Here is a 26,640-nt window from a genome sequence, read left to right on the forward strand (position 1 = left end):
CAATGAGTGCACTTTTGTGTTAATTTTTTCATTAGAACTCAAAAAATATATGTTAAGGGTGGTCTCTCCGGAACATCCTGTACACGTACTTGGTTATGTAATTGCTTCTGATGTTTATTTTCGGACAAAACAAATCATTTTATTAAGTTAAATAAGCAACATAAACTGATAAAATAAGTTATATTTGAGATATCGTAGCTAACAACGTGTGTTAAAATTTTTGGATTGTTCTTAGTCACAACGCTTTACCTTAAATGCCAAAATTTTGTAGTAAACATAGCTGGATCTCTATTGTTAAAGGATCTTCTAACTCCTCCCCTTTTATTCCATTCTTTACAACCATCGTCTGATATCTTCTACGTTAATCAACGTGAAGATGCTTCGATTTTCTCGAACTTTTCCTTCTACTCAAAGAGAAGGTTTAAAACAACAGCTGTTTTAAACGAAGGCCTTGTAAGACGAAATATGCTAATTAGGGGTGTGGACGCCAAGAAGGCTGGCCATTGGAGGATTGTTTGGTGGAATAGTGGTTTCGTATCGGTTATAAGAATTTGTGAAAGACCTGGAGATCTAAGGTCAAGAAGCCAGAGTCAATGATTTGCAAGAAAATGTTCGAAGTTATAAAATCAATGAATTTTATTAAGTTTTATTTCGAAGTAAAAATGGTTCACTTTTAATCACGAAGAGTTACCGCTAGTTTTTTTAAACTACGATAATAATTATTTGTACAACTCGTATTAGCATGTAATATTTAAAATCCAAATATATATATATATATATATATATATATTTGGATTTTAAATATTACATGCTAATACGAGTTGTACAAATAATTATTATCGTAGTTTAAAAAAACTAGCGGTAACTCTTCGTGATTAAAAGTGAACCATTTTTACTTCGAAATAAAACTTAATAAAATGCATTGATTTTATAAGTTCGAACATTCTCTTGCAAATCATTGACTCTGGCTTCTTGACCTTAGATCTCCAGGTCTTTCACAAATTCTTATAACCGATACGAAACCACTATTCCACCAAACAATCCTCCAATGGCCAGCCTTCTTGGCGTCCACACCCCTAATTAGCATATTTCGTCTTACAAAGCCTTCGTTTAAAACAGCTGTTGTTTTAAACCTTCTCTTTGAGTAGAAGGAAAAGTTCGAGAAAATCGAAGCATCTTCACGTTGATTAACGTAGAAGATATCAGACGATGGTTGTAAAGAATGGAATAAAAGGGGAGGAGTTNTATATATATATATATAAATTTTTTGCAGGAGGTTTTGTACCCTCTAACCCTCTAATTGAAGAAAAAACATAGGTTAAGCATTTATTTCATGGTTGCAAAAGTTGGATACGTGAGGTCTTGTCAGATAAATGAGTTAATATGCTCTCACTGTTGTTTTCGTAAATTATTCTCATAGCTTTCAACATTTCCACTTGTTGCGCATATCGCCTAGCTGAGTTATTTAGTTACTTGCTTCATTTTTGATGAAATGGTTATTCCAATAACAAAAATTGACTTACACATATTTTCATTTCGCGTTTCTTTTTTTTTTGTGGGGGGGGGGGGGGGGTTTTTNGGGGGGGGAGAGTTTTTATTTAATTATTGTTAAAGTAATTTTTGTTTAGATTTTTTCAAAACCTTTTCTCTTTTCTCTTATTCTATGCTTAATTGTTCTTATTTCCTAAGGTGAATTAATTAAAACTTATCAACTTAGTTCATAATAAAACTTATAAGAGTAAATGATTAAACTATAATATTCATTAAAAAAATTATAATAAGACCAATTACCTGATTTACCTTTGAAACATCAATTATTAAATATGCCTATAAAATATTTTATTCAAGTTAAATCCTTAATTAGTTGCAATAGAGTTTTTGAAAAATAGTTTGGAAATTATGTTTTTTTTATTACTGATATTAATTCTGTACCTTATTTAACTCTACACTGCAAAATATTTTAGTGTATTGCTGCCTTCATATTTGGTGTAGACATAAACTTGATGTAAAGCACTGTACTATAGTTATCGGGCGGAAAATTATATAAAATTAGCGAAATAAAAATTGTTTCAAGGAATTAGCGCGAATATATTACTAAAAATGTGTTTGTTTTTAAACCAAGCGTTTTTGCAATGAAGTCATAAATTGATTATAATCCACGTGAAAGTATTTGTTATCAGTAAACAAACACACAATAAATGAATAAATAAAATTATGGCTGTAAAAAAAGTGAATAAAAAATGAGACATGAAATGTAAAAAAATTTCGGTTACCTCATCATCAATAATGATGGCAACTATATACCAAAATTCTTTACGGTGTGTCAATTGAATTTCAGTTTTCGAAAAATGTTTTTTTTAACTTTAATTATTCTGTAACTAACTATTATTCTGTAACTATTTAATTCTGCAACTAATTATTCCTTCTTTAAGAGTTCTTTTAAAGAAATCGTGTATAACTGTTTCCAGATATGTTACCAGAGTAGTATAATTTAATCAAATTGTTTGTTAATAGCCAAACGTATCAGAGCTGAAAAGTTCGGAATCACAAATTGTTGGATGAAGCCTAATGTTCAAGAACATTTAAGTACAGATTCATAAATTGTTGAATGAAGCCTAATGTTCAAGAACTTTTAAGTCCAGATTCATAAATTGTTGAATGGAGTCTAATGTTCAAGAACCTTTAAGTCCGGAATCACAAATTGTTGGATGAAGCCTAATGTTCAAGAACTTTTAAGTACAAATTCATAAATTGTTGAATGAAGCCTAATGTTCAAGAACTTTTAAGTTCAGATTCATAAATTGTTGAATGAAGCCTAATGTTCAAGAACTTTTAAGTCCGGAATCACAAATTGTTGGATGAAGCCTAATGTTCAAGAACTTTTAAGTACGGATTTATAAATTGTTGAACGAAGCCTAATGTTCAAGAACTTTTAAGTCCAGATTCATAAATTGTTGAATGGAGTGTAATGTAACAGAACTGTTAAGTTCGGAGTCACAAATTGTTGGAGAGAGTCAAATGAAATTTAAAAAGACAAACAGGATAGGCCAACATAGTTTTTCCTTACACTATTTATCACATAGGAAAGGACAGATTTTAAATTTTTGTCCAGTTCTTGCACTAATTTAAGTAGTTATATTGACGGCTGTTAACAATGCAATATAATGAGAACAATATAAAGAAATGAAATTTAAAAAAATTTAAGACAAGCAAATAAATAAAAATAATACCGCATTTTTGTACTAAGCCACTCAAATAATTTTATTTTAATGTACAAGAGCATGTTACTGCTGCAATTATATTACCCGTTATTTCCCAAGTTTACGTTCCATTACTTTTTATGAAGAGTTTTATATGTAATAAAAAAATTGTGGACAAAAAATGTTTATCTAAATTTGATTACAAAATAAATGTCAACCTTTGCCTACCTTAAATTTACAATTTTTGAATTCATCCAAAATAATTCAGAAGTTTCCAATTAAGATTTATTTAACTTTAAACAATTATTTTCAAAAATGGAAACGTCACGCATATTTCATAACGCTTTCTTTTATCGTTTTTCCGTTTTCTGAAGTGTGCTATATTTTGTTTTCCAAAACAACTCATTCATCTTTTTATCTCTAAAACTGACGTGGCTAAAAAATGGCTCTGACACCAAATCAGTGGCTTAATGAGGCAGCAAAAATCTTTAAAAGATCACTAGCTGTCTATCTTTTAAATAACTTTCGCCAGCAGCAGCACTTGATGAGCTCAACACCACTCTATCAAATTTCTTTGTTCGTTGCCATCTTTCTGAGATACTCTTTTTTTGCTATCGTCTGCTTTTCCTTTCATTAACCCTAACTCAATTTAGCTGCAATTTTCAACTACGGGACAATTTAATGTTCTTTTTTTTCTTCTGCACTCCGTCACCACATTATATTCTTATGTCTTTTCAGAGTTTTTTTTCTTCTTTTGTTCTTTTTTTTTATTTTTGTGGGCACTCTATTTATTAATAATGTATGCAAATGCCTTTGATCATTAGCGAGATGACGTAATTTAGGGGATGGAAGAGTTTCTTGATTCTTTTTCAAAGCATTAAATACTGTTTGGGGGTAAATTAAATATATATTTTTTCCCTATTCTTCGGAAGGCACACCCTTGTTCAATTGCTTTTCGCAACTTGGTTTGCTATTAATTACAAATCCACACCTTAACAGTATCATTTTTCTATTTTATATGGAATTTACGCCCTTTCGAAACATTAAAAATTTCTAATCTAAATTGATTTCGAAATTAATTTAATACATAATTCATACTCTGAATGAGATTTCTCAAGATAGTTTTTACGATGAAAAATATCGAAACTTTTATTCGAATTACTAGTTTCACACCACTTACAGTTCCTTGGAAAATTCTATTCTATTTTTTCAGACTATGGCTATTTGCTAACGTTTAAATAATTATCCAAATTATGTTATGCTTTTTTTGTTTTGTTTTCAGAGATTTTCTGTGTTGTTCCAATATAGTTCAAGATGGGATAAAATTATAACTAATTTGCTGGTTGTGATAAGAATTACGGATAAGTATACTGTAGAAGAGTTTGAAAAATTAGCTTCTAAATGCATAGAATTATCAAGATCATTGCATTGCAGTCTTCAGTCCTTGGAAAGTTTCGATGTTTGAGATATTAAAAAAAATGATCAATACATTACTGAAATTTATTTATTCTTATACAAGATAACGATCAAGAATAGGGTAAACTATACAATAAATTTAAAAATATAATATGTTATGAGATGTTTCGTAAATTTGAATTTAGTATTTTATCCTTTGTTATCTTAGAATTTTTTATTAAATAGAAATAACTAACAAAGCTCATAAACTTATTCATTAAAATTAGCTTCAGTTTTAATTTTAAATTTTTTTTTATAGTTAGTATTAATAATTAGTACATGTTCATAGTCTCAACTTTTGATATTGATACGAGTACATGCACAAATGACTTTTTTTTTAAATGGTAGGCACTGAACGTTTTGTTCGGAAGATGCCGCAAGTGTTGTTCATTTAACCTTACCTGGTGGGCACCTGTGAACCTGCGACACGTAGGCGTTCAACATTACCCTCACCGCACTGACACAGAAAACCGTTCATATGGAGGGCAACATTCACTCTCCACACAGCAGAGGACATACACAGAGAAACATTCATGCCCTGAGCGGTATTCAAACCCGAAATTATTCACTATGCAGACAGGCAAACTCGCCGCTTGGCCTTCTGGCCTGCAAAAAATGAGTATGAAAGTTGATTACACAATCATTCCATTTCTCTGGCAATTAGAAAGAAAATCATCCCCAAAAATGGCGCAAGGTGTATTGTCCTAAATTTTTGCAGCACACGAATAGCTATCTTATTCACCCGACTAGTAACTAATAGATTTTTCCTTTAGTTCTCCCGAGAGACTGGGTTTTGTGTTAAACATTAAATTTTTTTGACATACTCAAAAAAATGTTTCTGCAAAGTATAGGACAAATTATCAGTTGATGAGTAGCGGCCCATTACAATAAAACTTGTGACAAGTTTATATCGCTGCATTGATGCCATAAATGGTCATTTTGAAATTTTTTGTACACTCTTCATAAGTAGAGGTGTCTTCATTTTTGTTTGAAAATTCGGTTGTGATATTTCAATAAACAATAAAATTATAGTGTTTGTTAGTTCAACTGAGTCTCGCTCCGCTTTCTGAGTCACGTAGTGGTTAAGCAGTCATTGGGAATAACTTTCAAGCTTGAAGTCTACCCAACTTCAGATTAACTCTTTAATGGGCCCTTTATTTCCAGTAAATTAAAGTATTTTTGGAATTGAAATTGTTTTAAGAACAGTAACTGAGATATAAAAAAAACTGATTTAGTTTACAAAAATGCCATTTTTTTTAGTGGTAAATATTTTTAACATGACCTATTAGGAACTTAGTGACTTTTATTTTTCTTTATTTATAAAATAAATTCCTTAAATGCTACAAACTTCAAAAGGAATTATGCATTTTATAACTTTTATACGTTTTTTAAAAGTGACAAATGGTTACCAATTTTATTCTAACTCACTTCAAGAAAGCTGAAGTTATTGAAAAATGGAAACCTAAATTTAAAGTGGTAAAGTGTGGTGGTAAATATACTTACCACGGCCTTCAAAAGGGTTAAAGACAATAATGATAACAATAATAAATAATAATAATGGTAGGCAATGAAATTAGAGTGGATTAGTGACCAAGCATAATTGTGATCCCATAGTGGCTAAAATATTGAGCTGTTGCTGGGAGTAACTAACGTTCTATTTACTCTGTGGCTTAAGCCCCACCCTGCTTCAGGGAGAAGGGTAAATAGCTGGTTACATAGTCTTGATGGTCCCATCAAAACATTTTGATGGTTTATATCGTTTTCAGTGCGATTCATGATGGTTCCACATCATTTGATGGTTACCATCATCCAACATTTTCCATTATGTGTTCATGGTTTTTGATATGCCAACAAACTTTCCTCATTCCATGATGAAACATGCTACTTTAATACACTATGATGGTTAATCATCATTGATTCTCATGCACCAACAATCCATGATTATCAATGATGGTTCCAACTATACGTTTCCATGATGGTTTAAAAGGAGTTCTTGTTGGTTCTTAGGAATATACCATCAAAACAATTTGGTTTTTTTCTTCTGTTGGACCATCATAAATCAGTTTGAAGTCCTAGATTGGGATGNCATGATGGTTCCAACTATACGTTTCCATGATGGTTTAATGGGAATTCTTGTTGGTTCTCAGGAATAGACCATCAAAACTATTTGGTTTTTCTTTTATGTTAGATCATCATAAATCAGTCCGAATTTGTTAGAATTAGATTTAGATATTGGGATGATGGTTGTTCATGATCATTCCAACATTTTATATCTAAGATACTATCATGGAAATTTCTGGTGGTTCAACATGAACAAACCATCAAAACAAGTTGCCATTCTAATGTTGGACCATCATAAATCAGTCCGAATTCCTATATTGGGGTGATGGACTTATGTAGGTTACCATTAAAGATATAATGGCTCATTATGGGATTATTGATGGCTACCATCAAGATTATGTTGGTCTATCAATGGAAGACTATCAAAAATTTTGACTTGGGTACTAATATAGGTTACTGGTTGATGCGTTACTAATCTAAAAAGTAAAAGCTTCTGGTGCATGATGTTGACCACGTTTGTCTCCAAATTGTTAAGCCTTAATCGCCAGTAGAAATTATGATGGGCAACAAGGGGTGCTTTACTTATGTTTAACCATTATTAGATTTTGGTTATTTTAGTATATTTTTTGAAGTTTTATCTGCATTTAAAAAATTTTAATAATAAATTTTTGTGTAATTTTTAATATAGTAATTTCTAATAAAATACTTAACCTGTTTCTACTAATGTCGTGCAATTACTTAATTCAGCTTAGCAATTGATGCGTGGAAAATATATTAGGTTGTTTATATATCGTATTAGTTCTGATCTATCGGACTCCTATTCCGGCTCCGCATGCAACACAATGCATTATTAAAACACACAAAATATGAACCATGACCTGCTATAGTGCCTTACCGGATAGATTGATTTCGTCCGGAAGTCCGATATATCGAATGACGTAGGGGGTGTTGCCGGATTGTTTTCGGTCGAGTAGGCTGGATAGGAAGGAAGTCCGTCCGGCTTCAACGATTTTTGCGAAAATCACTTGAAAGGCAGGATTGCAAATGCAAGGCAGGACACCATTTTTCAAAAATCTTTGAAAGAGGGTGCGGAAGTTTAGTTTGAGGGGAAGAGCGTGACAATGAGGGGTTCAGGGGTTGTGTGTGTGTTGGTCTTGATTGAAAGTGGGGGAGTTTTCGGTGTGGGAGGTCTGCTTGAAGATCAAATAGTCGCTTATAAGTAGTGAGTTGGGATAGTGTTTGATTTGAAAACGCTTCCTCGGAATTGGGGAGAATTTTAATGTTGTCGCGTGCAGTTCAATAGAATCGTGTCTCAAATCAAATAAATGTTGCCATAGATGTTTTTTTAGTGTTATAAAATAAAATAAATTAAAATAAAATAATGAAGAAAAGGTATTACATTTCTATACCAGTGTCTTAAAATTTATTTTCTCCAGAAAACATTAGGAAATTAAAAGAATCTTTGAAACATTTTAAAACTTATCAACCTCATTTACTCGAGGATATACTTTAACTTATAGTTCTGTGAACAAAATTTTAAATCCTCTTTATACAGTTTAAGATTTTTTTCTCCATAATGGAGCATTATATTTCATTAAAGCTGCCCTGGTTTGGGGGAAACAGCACTCAGATTTTTAATGAAATGAACCAGGTTCGAATCCTGGTGTAGACTGGTCATGCAATTTCTGCCTTTGGCTCTCATTGGCCACTAAGTCCTAATTTATCGTGTTTTTCATTATTTTTTTTTAATATTTTTTTGTTAAAATAAAAGAGTTTGTTTGTTAAAATAACAGTCCTTATCAGCTTAAAAAACAGGTGTCTGTTTTTAGATAATAGTGCACTTCCGTGAAATTAACGGTGGTATAGTGGTACACCAGCGGACAGTTTTTTTTCGGTTAATTTGAACGATTTTTTTCTAAAGTGTAGGAAAATTAATGATTTTTTTAAAAATATTTATAAAATTTACTTACCAAATGATATAGTTCTATGCAAAAAATTATATTTTACACTTATTTTTAATTTTTTTAATTTAATTATAATAGAAAGTATTTCACAGGTTTCTCATGGGATTCAAACATTTTAAAAAGCGGAAATAATAAGAAAAAAAATTACCACTATTTAATACATTTTTGACACTACTACATATTACTTTTCAAAAAATATCTATTTGAAAATGTCATACCAGACCTCGAAGTATTAAACTGGTATCTTAAAAAAGAATTTTCGATCAGCTTTGCGTAACTTAACTACCTATATAAGCTCCTTGGAAGCTGCGTATAATTGCAAGATATAAATAGTATTTTATTAGATATAAATAGTATTGTAATTTTAATAATTTTATAATTTAATAAACTAAATAATTTTAATTGATGAATTTAAGAATTTGAGCTAAATCGGATAAGTAACCTTTGAGATAAAAAAAAAAGTTTTTAACGAGTCTTATTTTTGAACATTTATTTCTTAGAAATAATTTTATCGATTACGTACAACTTTTAGATTTTTATTCGAAATTACATTGATCCAGAAGATGTTAGAAACTGCGCATTTTAAAATTCAAAAACATTTCTATAATTGAATTCAATGATGAATTTTCAAATTGGAGAACAAGTTTTTATCGCATTATACAATTACATAGACTTACCTAATTCAGGTATAGGAATTTTAAATCGAAAATTAATTTTGTTCGGAAATGATTTTTTTTTCTGAATGAAATTTGTGATCCATATAATTATGGGAATCAAAACTTAGTTCAAGGGATAGCAAGAAAATAAATTTTCTGTGCGAAAAAAAAAATCTGATAATAAAATTGAATTTGGTGATTTTGACACACACTTTTTGCTAAAAAGTTAATTTATTTTCTTAACTTTTACCCCTTTAAATGAGATAAGAATTGTCCTATTTATTTTTGACAATAATATAAAAATTTGATCTTTTATAAACAACGTGGTTTTAAATCAATCTTTTTCTTTTTTAATTCGGAAAATTTTAAGATAAAGCTAATCGCTGCATTTTAGATACGCATATAATGATCTCTTGGCTTTTATTGGCTAAATTTTTTGATTGAAACTTTTCTGACCCCCAAAGGGTGAAAGACTTTAAAGAAAAAGCTTAGTAACAATAAGATTTCAAGAAAATCAAGAACATAGACAACTTGATAGTAATATTTGAAATTATTTGCTAATTTGGAAAAAAATATCCTAATGCCCTAATGAACACTTTAAATATTATAGAAAATATTACCATAAAGTGGAAGCCCCCACTTAACTTTGTGCTAATCGTAAAAGAAGTTCATCGGTTTGAGCCGTGAATATACTAACCAGAAAAAAAAGACTTTTAATTATTTATTGTTGTCGTATGACATTAAGGCTAGATGGGTGAGGTTCTTCTAGTTTTCCAGTTGCTCCATTTATGGCTAAGAATTTGATTTCTTCCACACACATACGTCACAGACTGTTTTCCAGGGAGGACGTATTCCTACACCATCCATCCATCCGCTGATCGTAATTTTGAACTGAATCAGAGCACGATCATCTTCAATCCAGTACCCTCAGAGGTATTTAAATAATTTGTTATGAGAACATGGAGGACTTCGTGACCCCGACAGATTTAATGTGAACCAGTCATCACTTTGTATATGGGAAGTCTTTTGTCCGGCGAGGATCGAACTCATGACGTCTAGGACATGGGCCCAATGCCCTAACAGTCAGACTATGCCGGCTCATGAAATATTTTTTACTATTACAAATTAATTCAACTCGGAGAAAAAAATTCTGTAACAATTACAGTACTAGATAGTAATAACATTTGTGGTTTAATAATAAAAAATAAAAAAAAAAATTGGAATCAAACTAAAATATACGGTATTTAAGTCATTCAGTTAGTAATTTTTTCGTTCATAACAACGGTTTAATGGAAACTTTGGTTTGGTTTTCAAAATTACATTTCTTATTACCACACATTTAGTAAAAAATACAAAGCTGAAAAGAACATTCAACGGACGAAATAGATTTTATACCCTGCTCCCACGTATCATGATTAAATTGCCATGTTTTACCATATTTACCAAATTTTATCTCATATTATAAAACCATATTTTATTATTAATTTTTCCAAAATCACTATCGAAGCGTTTCGGTAAAAGTCACCGAACTTTTTGGATTTCCCAAAGAGCCAGAAACACTGCAAATTTTACCATATACTGGTAGTTTTAACCATACTCTTTTTCTCAGTGTACTAATTAAAGACATTCTACTCATTAGTTATCGATTTAAACAAACTTAAATGATGCAGGATTCAAATTCAAGAAACGATGTTTTTATTTATTATTATTCTCAATTCTGTTTATGCCATCAAATTTGACGATTATCTTACAATAGTAATCATACTTCCAGTAAAATTGCATATTATTTGCTGACCCGGTTAATTGCTAATACGGCAAATTTTACCATTTACTGGTAGTTTTAACCATACTTTTTCTCTCATTGTACTAATTATAGAAATTCTGCTCATTATTTATCGACTTCAGCAAACTTAAATGATGCAGGATTCAAATTCAAGAAACGATGATTTTGCTTATTATTATTTTCAATTCTGTTTATGCCATCAAATTTGACGATCATCTTACAACAGTAATCATACTTACAGTGAAATTGCATATTATTTGCAGACACGGTTAATTGCTAACACGGCAAATTTTACCACTTACTGGTAGTTTTAACCATATTTTTTCTCTCATTGGACTAATTATAGAAATTCTACTCATTATTTATCGATTTAAACAAACTTAAATGATGCAAGATACAAATTCAAGAAATGAAGTTTGTGTTTATTATTATTTTCAATTCTGTTTATGCCATCAAATTTGACGATCATATTACAACAGTAATCATACTTACAGTAAAATTGCATATTATTTGCTGACCCGGTTAATTGCTAACACGGCAAATTTTACCATTTACCGGTAGTTTTAACCATACTTTTTCTCTCATTGGACTAATTATAGAAATTCTACTCATTATTTATCGATTTAAACAAACTTAAATGATGCAGGATTCAAATTCAAGAAACGATGATTTTGCTTATTACTATTTTCAATTCTGTTTATGCCATCAAATTTGACGATCATCTTACAACAGTAATCATACTTACAGTAAAATTGCATGTTATTTGCTTACGAGCAAGAATCTATCCAAACCAAATTGACCAAGAAATGCAAACAAGAAATCGAGTCATTTTTCCAAAAGACTGACTAGGCTTCAAGAATCCCACCAAAAAGTCAAATCAACTATTCCATTCCCCGATCGAGGATAGAAAAAAAAGTCACCGTAACAAATCTGAGAAAATGAGGGTGGGTGGCGTGGGCGGGTTTCGAACCATCAAACCCAGTTGACCGAATCTTACTTTCTTCTTCTCTCTACACTCCCTAAAGTCCGAAGATGAAAGTCTGAAAAATGTCTCTTGTTCTAAGAAAAAAGATGAGGATGAAAAAGAGAGGATGAAAAAAGAGGAAAAATCTGTGAGGGGGTGAGGAGAAAAACTTTTACTTCTTCTCCAGTTCCGCTCTTCATCAGCTGTTAGGAACTAGATTTATGTGGGGTGATTTAGGCCGATGTCTCTTTAGATTTTTTTTTATCGTCTTGTTTTTATTTTACTTTTTTAAAGCGGAACTTATGAGGGGACGATGGCACACACAATCGCCTTTTTCTTTCGTAGGGTTACTGATATCGGTCTTTTATCGCGATTATGCGATGTAACTTGGCGATACAGATGGAGTTTATTTTGTGACATTATTAATTGCGGATTAGTTTTGTAGAAATTATCATTTTCTGAAAAGATAGTAATATTCTTCTTTGTACAGATCCTGTTTTCTTTTTATTTGAAATCGATTCTCGACATCAAATTACTTTTATGGAAACCTTTTAAGTAAAATCAAAAATATTTTAAAAAGAAAAGAACCATGAAAGTTTCTCAAAGCCAAACGAAAGACATTGAGACTTGATAAACGTTTGTCAACCGCTGTTGTGAACGCAAGTCCGGAATATGATTATAATTCTATTTCCATGTTTTAGAACTCTCAAAGCAGTTTCTAAATAAGACAGATGATATCTTAAATTTGAGGGATTTTATTCATTTAACAACATTATTGGACATTTAAAGATTTTGCATGGGAAATCTATTGATATGACGCATTGTAAAGGACCGAGGTTCTATATTAGACCCAACTTTAAATGCAGATTTTGCGAAATAAAAGCAGTTGGAGGGTAATATTGAGTTCATTGCCATCATTATGTCTTTGTTCTGAAGAGTGTAGGGCTTAAAACTCGTACTTGAGTAGTATCTTAACTTGAAACTCGTAACTTGAGTACCTCAACAACTGACTGCAATGAAATGCTTAACTTTATTTAATAATATTATGTGGGATATAGTGCTTAATTTGTAATTCATTATGATGTTTGAGAGACTTGTTGATATGGCGTTCGACTAGCTTCTTGATACAGAGATGCCAACTTGCTCCGGACAGCAAATATATATTTCAAAGTGGTAGTTTATCAATTGTGATTCTTAGTTTTATAAATTCAATTTAGTAGATTTTTATCCACCACTATTTCTAAATGATTCGTAGGTTTATATAAATCACCACTTCATGGTAGTTATGTCATGCTATACCTTTTAAAAAGCCAGCAAAAATAGTCAAAGATTTTCAAAATTTAGTTTGTAGTTATTTACCGTTTTATTAATTATTTTGGTGTATCCGGAGCAGTTGGCATCTCTGTTGATATGGGGTTTGACAAACTTGCCTTTGAAGTTCACTCAACTCCAGATCTATTGGTACAAACTTATATGGGAAATGAAGGTGGTCTCAGCATCATGACATTTATTTCGGTGAGCTTTAAACTCTGCAACCCCCTTGTCAAAGAACTAGCTTTTGTAAGAACGGACTTTACTTAAGACTATAAGAATTTAAAATCTGTGGTAAGAAATATGTTACGTTAAATCATTTGAGTGTTTACTTATGTATGATTATTGTTGCGTATAATTTTGGTCATTTAAAAAAAAAAAGATTTTTAAGTATGAAGAATAATTTCTTAAATAAAATGATAGAAGTAAAAATTTTCTTCAACAACCAGTTGTGCCTATTAGGGGGTCATGAAAGTTAGGGCTTCACAACTTGGTGACCAATGGCATGATTGTGGAAAAAAAGTCAGCATTGCACAAAAACTGCCTTTACTTCCCTGATAATTCTATCATTTGAGGTATTCATCAATTTGAGGTTGGGTGGACTTCAAGTAACCATTGTAGACAGAATCTTTGTCTTTCACAACGACAACTCACTCCATTTAACATCTGAGCCCTCGCGCCTCGACAGAGGAATGCTTCAGTTTAAATATAGCCCACGTTGCATCTATTGATTAGAATTATACATTGGAAGAAATCTTGAAGTTGAAATTAAACACTGTACCGATACTTTGAATGAAAGTTTCATGGTGTTAAGTTTGCCGTTGTGAAACTAAACTAGACGTTCGATTAGAAATTTTAGAGAAAGACAACCTAAAAACATACATGGTTCATAAACTTAGTACTTTTTGGTTATAAAAAGGGTTTCGAAGGTTTTTGAAGTTTGAAATTTTTTTTAAATTTGAAGAAGCAATGTGTGCTAGAATTTGAAGTGTTTAAAATTAATGAAACTAAGAATTGATAATTAAAATATATAATCGTTTATTTAAAAGCATGGTTGACTTAGAAATAAGAGTTTTATTTATTATCGAAGTAAGTTGGCTTTCTTTTGTTTAGAAAGAATAGTAAAATGACTTTTCGAAACTTCATTGTACAAAATATTAATGCTCAACACATAAAAGATAATTAAAATTTATAACCGTTTATTTAAAAACATGCTTGACTTAGAAATAAGAATTTTATTTAATATCGAAGTAAGTTGGCTTTCTTTTGCTTAGAAATAGTAAAATGGCTTTTCGAGATTTCATAGTACAAAATATTAATGCACAACACATAAAAGATAAAATAAAATACGTTTAAGGCAGCAAAAAAAAACAAACATAGATTTTACATATTTTTTTAATAAAATAGCTTTTATTGTTGATGTAAGTACTAAAGTCGTAAAAATAATTTCAGGCATGAATTTTTTTTTAAATGTGCCAGAAAAGTTTTACATTTGCTCAAATTTCTAACAATAAGAAAAATTATTGGGATAGTCCTGAAATAGGAGTTTACAATTACATACTCCTTTTTGGAGAAAAACAAGTATTACTCCCTTTGAAAAAAATTTTGGTGAAATTTCCATACTGTATGGTAATGACATTTCTGGTAAAAAAAAAACAAACATAATTTCAGCTATTAAAATCAAAATATATGGTATTTAAACCATTTATTTGGTAATTTTTCTATTTGCTGCAACGGTTTCCCGAAAATTCTGGTTTTCAAAATAGGTCTTATTTACATTTAGAAAAATTGAAAAGTGAATTTAATAGAATAAATGATTCTTATGTCATGCTCTAAAAAATCATGATAAAATTACCAAATTTTATACCTCACATTTAAAATTCTTATTGCTAATTCTCCCAAAATCATTACCAAAGTGCTTCGGTAAAACTTGCCGAGCTTTTTGGTGATCCCATCGAGCAAGAAACATGTTACATTTTATCATATTCCGCTATTTTTGACCATGTTTTTTTCCCCCTCAGTGTGTAATATGGTGCAAAGTTTGCCAATGTAATTGCGCTCTCAGATGAATTAGGTTGAAGTTAAACATTGAACTAAATCCAAGAATATTTTTCAGACTAATATTTCAGTGCGAAGTTAAACCAAGTTATTAGTTAAAAGTTGTTTCAAGCCAACACTGAATATCGAGCTCCCATTCTTCACACAGTCAGAAATTTCTCGAAAATAAATGGTTAAATAACAATTTATTTAATTGTAATTTTACCATATTCAAACAAAAAAGTTTAAATAACCATAAATATGGAATTTAAGCTGTTAACTGTAAGAAAAAACCGTTAATTAACTATATCTTTCACCCAATACGGTAAACATCCAGAATTTTATCGCGCCAACTAGCTGCACCTAATAAAGCCACTTGGTTCCTTGCAGCTGGGTACACGTAATAGCCAAGTGGGTTTTTCTGTCAATCTGACAAAAAATTCTGGGTTCGAGTAACAACGTTGACACTACAATATTTCTCTCATTCCCTTCAACACATCAAGAGTTTCCAGGGCCCTGCCCTCCCCAATTTGTGATTCAGGTCTATTAAAATACGATACTCTCCTTCCCGTAAAGATGGCAGCACCATAAAGCGGCTTAAAACAAAAAAGTCTAGTATTTTCTAACACTTGCGATAGGTGAAGCAACCAAGTAAAATAATTAAACAATATTCCACGGGCTATTTGATAAAACACAACTCAACAATGACCTAACGCCATTGCCCTTTACCCATCGAAAAGTCTAACTCCAATGTCCAGTTAAATTTTGTTACCGTTTTGAATATATGCTAGGTAAATGGTTAGCAAACCATATAGTTTTGTATTCTTGGTCTATTAACCATACTAGCTGAAAATGGTTTCAAATGTTAAGATAATTTTTTTTTTTTAGAATGAAAATTATATCAGTGCGCAATGCCTTAAGCCACCGATCCATAGTCATGACTTTTAGATTTTTATCAAAACCTTTTCTTAAAGGCAACATCAATTCTTTTAAAGTTAAGAGATGGTTATGGATAAAAATATTGCTCATGATATTAAAATATTAAAACTGTTATAATAACAGTATTTTATTGTGAAATTTAGTTATAAAAAACCTATGAAAAGCTGTTCTCAGTTTTTTGTAAAAAAGTTTTGGAATATTTTAACAACTATTTTAAGTTTAATAGTAGTTATCGCAATATAACGCTGGTGAAACATAAAATTCAGTAAAGCATCTTTTTACTTACAATTTTCTAGTTTAATTCATAAAATTTAACATTTCACAAAATGTATGAATTTTATAAAAAGTTAAAACTGTAAGTAAACATAATTTTTTTAATGTAAAATGCTTATGATATTTCATCATTTTTATAAATAAAACTTATATTTCGCTTTAACATCGATAATTTTGCTAGAATCATCATCATAAAAATTATCATGCAGGGTAATTCTTGAGTTGTATTTCAACGAAATCTTTTTTCCAATAAATATAAGTGCTATACTAGATAAATATTAAAATGAAATAATATTTTCGATTTTTATGCTGTTGAAAAAAAAGTTAAAAAAAAAAACAGTTTAACTAAATGAGCAAAATTTCTTTATTCTTATTTAATTAATTGTTCATTTTAACTTACATTGTTGATAGAACCTTTTTTTTTTTAATAATCCTGTGCAAAGCACTTTTGCTCATAAGAACGCGAAAAATATATATGGCAAAATTTATTATTTTTTCAGACAAAGCTATACAATTTTTTTAAATAAATTCTTTTTTAGAACAATTTTCAATTAAAGCCCATTATGTATTTGCCATATTTATTAGCTTTTATAAAAACAGCTTAGGATGAGCAGTTAGCTTAGAACGAATAATTATTTTGAAACGTTAATATTAGTGTCATATATTTTTTCGGTTAATATTTCATTTGCTTTATCCAAATTTAATTAATTTTGGCAATTTCCACAATAAGTTTATAAATTGCGATCCCACTGTAACAAAATTTTTCTTCTGAATTTATTTTAAGGTATGACTGCGAATAATGTCTAAATCCCCGCCATTAAAAATTCATCATAAACAAGAGATTCATGACTATATTGTGGTATTATTACTTACAATAATTCTAATTATTATAATTTTTACTGTAGCAAGTAATTTCCGACGTTGTGATGTTAAAATGGTGTTTTTTGCTTAGTTTTTCCTGATAGTTTAAAAGAAAAAATATGCAAGGAATCAAAATTCCAATTGTATACAAAATAGTGAATTCAATCATGGAATTTTCTCTAGCCTTTTGATATCATATTTTCAATCAAACTTTTAAAGTGTTAACTAAAGTATAACTCCAATAAAGAGAAAATAATAATAACTCATTGCATCAGAATAAGTATTTATGTTTAAAGCTTGTTTATACAGATGTTCTTAATGTTTTAAAGGTGTCTACTATTTCTAAAATTCCACAGGACAAAAAAATACAGAACAAAAATTTTAATATATTTTGGTGCTAAATAAATTAGTTTAAGTAATAAATCTATAATTTAATTTTGTTTAAATTTCAAGGGAGAAATTTATTTGGTCTTTTTTTTATTTTAGAGAGTTAATACTTTAGCCGGATAAACTTAAATGCCGAATAAACTTTAGCCGAATAAACTTGCCTCTCTGATGTAAAAAAAAGTTAAATAATTCGTTCAAAAAAAATTGAAAGACTTAAGAATGTAATAAAATTATTAGTTTGTTATTACTTGTTAGTTTGTTATTGTTCATTATTGTCCAAGCATATAAAATTCTACATTAATTTAAAATGATCAAATAGATAAATATTTGATAAATCTCTCCGGTTTAATAGAAAAAACCTATTAAATTAAAATTTGATAAAGTTTTTAAAAATTGGAGGGAAGTACTTGATTTTGGAAACTTTTTTCGACGATTTATTATCAAATTGTGTGCTTGAATATTCCATGTTCTTAAAATATTAGCTGTTAAAAATCATCGATACAACAAAAATGTTTAATCAATTTACCTTGTAATATAAATGAAAATGGACAAAATAAATTAATTTACTGTTATAAGTATATCGTACCAAGAAATGAATAAGTTAATTAATATGTTTTAAATGTGAAGGAAAACTAGCTGACTCTAGAAAATTCGATTCGTAATTATTATCACAAATTGTTTAATTTGTTTAATATGTAACGCGTACTATATATTATATAATCAATTAATTTGTTTGATCATAAACCAATTAAAAAATTAAAGCTTTTCATATCATGTTATGAACTACGATGAAACAGTCAAATGCTTTCAAATGATGAGTTTATCTCAGATGTACGAATATTAATTTCAAATCTCATCATAAATCACATTATATTTTTATCAAATCAAAAAGCTATAAGCAGAAACTGAGAGATAAACACATCATTCGAAACCAATCGAAACAGTCCCTCAAGGAAAAACTAAAAAGCGATAAATATCACTTCATATCTTAAAAGGAAGTGAGAGAAAACTTGATAAAATTATACGATGATATATTCTAAGTATACAACAGATTTAAATAACAATGCCTTCTTCTCTGAATCCCGAATGACCCTAAGAGAATAGATTCAGCTTGGCGATGCTGGGAATTTCGCCAAAATCGACAACTGGCGACGGATCGGCAACCCTTAGAAGACGATCCAGATGAGGCAAGGAGGGATGTTAGCGGGGGTGGGTGCTAAAGATCACATACCCAAAAGTCTGGTCATACATATTTATGAGATGCAAATGAGAAGAGAGAAGACTGCCCCCTTCAAAGACCCCCCACATCCCCCTCCACTTACCGGAAGCTATCCCCCTTCTATAGCCCATACTCCACTCTGTATCAAGAGTTCCAGCTTCTATAGCACACAGAGCTATTTTCTGTCTCTCGCCAATTGCGATTCCTTCTTTTTAAAAACTTCTTTTTTATAATATATATATATAACTCATTTCTTTCTTTTTTACCCCTTATTAATATTTTTGCAGTTTTAGTGCTTCCGTGTAAAACTAGGGGATACTTTTAAAAAGCTTTTTGTGAATGCTACGGTCGTTGTAAAGTAGAAGTTGAAATCATAAGAGTTTTGACTTCGATTCAAGTGCTGCTTCCTACAGAAAACGCATTGAAGTTCGTCGTGACTGCTGGTTTTGAGTTAGGAGATTATTCTTAAGTCGATTTCAGTTTGAGCTTTAATTAACGAAGCTTGCTGAGGATTTTATCCCAGCTTCATGTCCTAATCGTGAATATTTCCAATTTAAATTTTTGTTCCATAGGTGCAGTTTCTGTATTTTTCTTTTTGAAAAAAATAAGGACTATAGTAAAAAATACAGCTGGGCATTAAAAATGATATTGCGATGAATACATAAGTACACCTGTTATAATAAATTCAGTTCAAAAATATTTCATATCAAAATGATGTTTAGATACATGCAGTTTTAAATATAACAGAATGTTGAATTTCACTTTTGAAAATATTCGAATTGATTAAATCTAAATAGATCAACTAGATGTATTAACATATTTCAAATGTGTTGTAAAAATATTATGGACGATATTCAAATGTATCACCGATATTAAAAAAAAAATGATATTCAAATATATCACCGATTGCGATTTATCTACCGAGAAGATTTGTAAGTGAAATCTCATAGTTGAAAAATATTAAATAAGAAAAAGTCATTTTTTCCCTAATTTCTTAATATTTCTGCTTACATCACTTCGTCGAAACTAATATACATTTTGAAAATGAGATTTTTGAAAAGGTCAAGTCTGTATTATAAAATTTAGAAGAATTTTTAGTTTTTCTTTGATTTTAGATTTATTAAAACTTGCTTCGTACATAAGCCCTATGAAGTTATTGTTAGAATTAATTACAGATTGTTATCTCAGTTTCTTACTTTCTTCAGTTAAATATTATTTTAAGTATTTTTTTGTTTATTTTTTTGCAGATAGTGCCATTTTTTTCAGCCCAAATCATCTTCTTTTGTATGTACCTGTTCAATAATAAAAAATAATAGTCTCTCGTTAGTGGAATTTAACGTAAAAAATATTATCTATGATGTTAAATAGCAACACTATATTAAATTTCAAAATTCTTTTCTTTAAAAAAAAAGTCATCAGTGGATGCTAAATTTAAAGAACAATTATATTGAATCTTCTACTCACAGAATCCAGAAATATTTCAATTTTATTGACAAAGAAATTTTGGAATGTTTTATTAAAGATGAATTTATAGAAAGTTTATGGATGAGTTCATATGCACTATGATTATGAGTTTATAGATAGCTTTGAATTTTAGAAGAACACGAAATGAATTTATGATTGAAATTTTAGATTATTAATTAAATAACTGGTATTTAATAACGAAATTTATATAAATGTATAATTTTTTATATATAGAAAATCTAAATAATCTTAGATTGAAATATTAATTTTGTATTAGTTGTCTTGGAATAATTTTTAAAATTAGTTGTCTCGGTAAAAAACGCTAAAAATACCTGTATCATAAACAACAATGCTATAGAAATGCATATAAATACAATGAAGAATTTAAAATGAATCAGAAATTTACATGAGTTTGAAATAAATGATAATGTCTTAATCTTTAAATCAGTTTTTGAATAAATAAAACAAGAAAATAATTACGAAAAGAATTAGCCGTAAAAAATTAATTTTATTTATTTTCATAACTTTTTACTCTTAAACGTATAAAATGCTTTTCACATAAGAAATAAATAAAAATGTAAACAATTTTTAAATTATTTTTAAACATAATTCATAATCGTTTTTATCAACATCATTTAAATTAGTTTAATCCCATGATTTCGTCCCTAATGGTGATTTAATCTCTCTTTAATGTGATGTTTTGTAATATAATAATCCATCTCAAGCATAAATGCAAAATTCGTATAACTCAATATTTACAAATATTAAATGATTAAGCAAGTATAATGCTAAGATATGATGTTATTCTTATGCACACGATAATTTTGAATCTCTTTCTTGAGAATTAGTTGATCCTCCAAGATACAATTTCAAAGATTCATTTTAAAAATAAACATTCCTTAAATTAGTTATTCTTTTCCTCATAAGTGTTTTCTATTTCAAAAATAGAATTTTTAGCTAATACATACCCTTTGAATTTTTTTCCTGTATTTTCAGTGTCGTATCCAAATAGGATATTAGTTGTTCACCATTCTTTTTTTTTTTATCACTTCTCACTGCAAGAAAAAAATTATACCGTAAGTGACAACATATTTAAAACTTACAATTTAAGAATTAATTGGAAATCAAGCATAATACACTCCATTATTACAGATAATAAAGTACACTATGTTTGATTTTTAATTAATTATCAATTAATTAATGTTAACTTTGTTAAGTAGTGTTATCATTTCTAATTGTGTTTTTTTTAATTAATTTGATCTATTAATTATTAAACAAAAAGTTTTGTAAGTAATAGTCGATATAATATTGATGATATTGCCTGAAAAAATTGACCACAGCTTACTTAAATTGCATTATCACAAGTTTACACAAGGATCTTTATCATTTAAAGCTTAATTGAGATTTTTTACAACAGCATACGAATACTGAGAAAAAAAGCATTGTCAAAAGTACCAGAACATAGTAAATTTAATTAATTTCTAATTATTAATTAATTATTAGCTAATTTTTAATACATTTAATATTTTTAATAAGTCCTTAACTAATAAAATTTTTAATTAATTTCAATCTATTAATTATTTAGCAAAAAGTCTTGTAAGAGTTAGTCAATCTAATATCGATGATATTGACTGAAGAACTTTACCATAGCTTACTTAAATCACATTATCACAAGTTTACGTAATGATCTTTATTATTTAAAGCTTAATTGAGACTTTTTACCACAGCATACGAACACTGAGGAAAAAAAGTATTGTCAAAAGTACCAGAACACGGGAAATTTGACATGTTTTTTATTCTATGAGAACACCAAAATGCTCGCTAATTTTTACCGAAGAACTTTGGTAATGATTTCAGTAAGATTAACAATAAAATAGGGTTTTATATGTGATAAAATCTGTGGTATATAATATGTGGTAAGTTTATCAGGATACCTTTGAACATAGCATACAAACCTTTTATTCGCTTAGATTCTATTTTCATTTTTGTATTTTTTGCCAAATGCATGGTGATAAAAACTATATTTTTGAAAATTCGAATTTCCGGTAAACCATTAACATAGGAACGAGAAATTTATTGAATGAATGGTTTAAATACTGTATATTTTTATTTTGTAAGTCAGGATTTTGCTTTTTAATTTTTTTTTCTTTAACAGAAATGTTAGTACCATACAGTAACTGTATTTTTACCAGAATTTCTTTTCTTCGTGTAAGATGCTTTACAACGGTTCATGTTATTTTTTTTAAGACGAATGACCTTTTAAATTTTTTTCCCCCATATCTGATATTGAATAAAAATTAGGTCACAAGAATTAAGACAATGTACAGCGTGAAAAATTAAAAACGGGCCAAACTGAATAACTTTTGATCTAATTGTCGAATCTTTACTAACTAGGACTTAATCTTAAAGGTTCGAAGGCTTGACCTCAAATATGCTAATTAATTAGAGCAAAGGATGTTTTTAGTTACGAAATCAGTTACAAAAAAGTACTTTTTTCTGAAAAAACATGCCTTTTTTTTCTACGGATTCAGATTTCTGACTCTCAAGATATACGTTGTAGCTACAATGTAAGATATATGGTCCCAAAAGTTTGGTTAGGAGAACTGTCAAAGGTTTGGACCCCATAATATTAACTATACATCAATTTATAATCTCGTGATATGGTGAAATACACAAAAAGTAAAATTAACAACAAGGGATCTGAACTTTAGACCACTCTTCTGATCAAACTACTGGGATCGTATTTTCGAGCTAGCCTTTCCTTTGGGTGCATCATCCGAAAAATCTATTTCTACCGTAAAATATAATGCTGTAACTTTTTCAGTAATGTTTATTTAATTAGAGTGGTTCAGTGATTTTCCGGTAATTATTTCTGTAAAAACTACTGTATATCAGATTTTTGGTCCGTAACATGTTTCCGGTAAAAATCGATTTTACAGTAATAACTATCGATACCCTTATATCCGGTAATTGACAATGATGTTCCAGTGTCTTAACCACTTATCATCACAGTTTGGTTTTTACTAAAGATGGTACATAAAATTACATAAAGCTTGAAAATTTCAAAAATTAGTTAAATTGTATTCTTTTAAAAACGTGCTACTTGTGAGATTTATCAGATACTTCTTATTTAGTTTCGTAATGTAAAAAATTTGGTTTCATTTTAAATCAAAATAGTTATTTACGTGTATTTTTAAAATTGGATATAAATGTTTTTTAGTATGAACCAAAATTCAAAAATTTTGTCTTACAGCTTGAAAAAGTTTTAGGTTAGGTAAATCAGAAATAACTTTTTCTCTCTGCTCCATTGAATATAATTCTTTATTTTCTTAAATCGAACTTTGCTAAGCATTTCTAAAAGAACTCTTTATTAAATCATTTTTTTTCTATGTATATTTTTTTGTATTTTTCTATTCTCAAAACGTAAGGGAAATAATGCGCGATGAAAGAACGCACTTGGAATATGCATAAAAAAAAAGGTGTCAAAATAATTTTGATTGACATTTAAGTTCCAAATATTTTTGTGCTTCAGTTGTCTCATCAGTTGAAAACTTAACAAAAGCAATCTATTCTTACACTTCATTTTAAAATTCAACTATAAAAGGTTATTTACTCCAACTATTTACCATTAGAATAATTTGACACCAGCCACAGTGAGCCGAATAAAAATCAAATTCAAATTCAAATGCGGACCGAATTATATCAAACTTATGCCTGTCATATTAACTGCGGATAACCTGTCAGTAGTAACCGCACTGACAATACCATGACGATAAATTTTTATCTTCACAATTACTTTATGTGATGTTCCTAAACCATATGAACTCAGAACGAAACTTCTTGGGGATTTCACCCCCTGGATGCTTAGTATAGACTAGTACCCTAGGTAATCTTCCTGTATCGTTTGCAGGGGATAGGTTTTTGTATAAAAGAAAATAGCTGAAATTAGCATAACAGAGAAATACAAAACCGGTGCCGGGGATAGCGTTACAGCGAAAGGAAGAAAAGTTACCCGACACGCTGTCGTGAAGAGCTTTGTTGTTGTGGTGTAATGTCTCATAGTTTTGAGTTCTATTTTTGAAGGAATATATAGGTTGAAGCGTGAGACTGCTTTGGTTTGGAACGCATTTTGACCTTCACAAAAAAGAAACTCAAGTTTTCCGTCCTGAAAAGAAAAGAGAAACAGAAATGTGGCATATGTCATGCGCCAACCTGAAAAAGTTTTCGACGATTTCTAAATTCATTTTGTTCCTTAGAAAATTTATGTAAAGTTATTAAATGTTAATTATAACATTGCCATTGAAGAAACGTATAGTTATTGAATGCTAGATATATCATTGTTATTAAATAAACGAATAGTTATTAAATATTAGATACAATATTGTAATATATATTTAATATTTAATAACTATTCGTTCATATATAATTTGTGTTCTATTTTTGAAGAAATATAAGGGATGAAGCGTGAGACTGCTTTGGTTTGGAGCGCATTTTGACCTTCACAAAAAAGAAACTCAAGTTTTCTGTCCGAAAAAAAAGAGAAACAGAAATGTGGCATGCGTCATGCGCCAACCTGAAAAAGTTTTCGACTATTTCTAAATTCAATTTGTTCCTTAGAAATTTTATGTAAAGTTATTAAATGTTAATTATAACATTGTCATTGAAAAAACGTATAGTCATTAAGCGTTGAATACAGAATTAAATTAATTAACATTATAATTAAATTAACGTATAGTTATTGAATGCTAAATATATCATTGTTGTTAAATAAACGAATAGTTATTAAATATTAAATATAATATTATAATTAAAAAAACGTATAGTAATTAAATGAATCTTTTTATTACATAAACGAATAGTTATTAAATGCTAAATGTGTCACTGTTATTAAATAAACTTATAATTATTTAATGTAAAATATTACTTTGAAATGAAATAAACGTTTAATTATAGAATGTGAAATATTAATTACCCCTTGTTATTAAATAGAAAATTGTAGTCACTAAGTTTTAAAGTATGTTACAGTTCTAGGTTACTAAGTATGTTTAATATATTATTGTAAAAAAACGTATCGGGAATTTTTAAATGATAATTACTTAATTACACAATTGTTTTTAAATTAACGTATAATTATTAGACGCTGAATACATCATTGTCATTAAATCAACGAAAAGTTTTAAAATGCTAAATATTTTCTTACTGAGTTTATAAATGTATTTTTTATGATTAAATAAACATCCTTCTTTTTATTTGATGTATGTTAAGCATTTATTAAAGGCGAATAAGGAATGCATATTTGTTGGAAACACTTTTCAAAGAGATTGATGCATCATACTTATTACAAGACTTATTTAAAAATAAAAAAAAATTTGAATCAGCTATAAAAGTTAAAGGTTTCATTATTTACATTACTGAACTTCAATGGTTAATAACGAGACTTGCTGATTTTTGAATAAAGCATAATTATATGTTCATATCATTGATATTAAATAAACATGGAGTTCTTAAATGTAAAATATAGCATTGTTATTAAATAAGCTTGTAATCAATAAATGTTAATTACATCACTGTCAATAAAAATTAATTATATCATCGTCAATATATAGGAAATATATGATTGTTATAATACAAAAGTACTGTTACTTACTAAACGTTATTTAAGGCATTGATGTTGAATGATACATACATCATTGCTATAAAAAAAGTATTATCTTAAAATGTTAAATATTTCTTAATTTTAATTTTATATTTTTATACACAGGCTTCGCGAGCATTGAAACAGTGCTTTTTCCGAATTTAGACTGATATATGGCAAACATTTATAGAAAACGAATTAAGTTTATGCATCGAAAAAAAATCCATGATACTTTAAAAAAAAATTGACTTATGTAACAGCTAAGATTTATCTAAAAATAAAAGAAAAATTAAATAAGCAGTAAGGTTCAAATGTTTCATTTATATTATTTGAATTCAAACTACATTTTTTATTTAAATATGAATAAATAGTTAGGTTATTATTAAATTATTCTCCTTAAAATTTAAAAAATTCTGCAGTTAATAATTCCA

The 26,640-nt window shown here is 28.9% G+C and overlaps 1 long non-coding RNA gene across 1 annotated transcript in view; it reads right to left on the reverse strand.

The window, feature by feature from the left end:
• LOC107457176 (uncharacterized) overlaps window positions 1–26,640 on the reverse strand; it is a 272,758-nt gene that overhangs the window by 45,172 nt on the left and 200,946 nt on the right. The window contains exon 4 of the long non-coding RNA XR_001585806.3: window positions 21,543–21,629. This is a non-coding gene — a long non-coding RNA (uncharacterized lncRNA). The remainder of the gene's footprint in view (window positions 1–21,542; window positions 21,630–26,640) is intronic.

Source organism: Parasteatoda tepidariorum, chromosome 9 (genome assembly GCF_043381705.1).
Source record: "Parasteatoda tepidariorum isolate YZ-2023 chromosome 9, CAS_Ptep_4.0, whole genome shotgun sequence".
In the NCBI taxonomy this organism is placed as follows: Eukaryota; Metazoa; Arthropoda; class Arachnida; order Araneae; family Theridiidae; genus Parasteatoda; species Parasteatoda tepidariorum.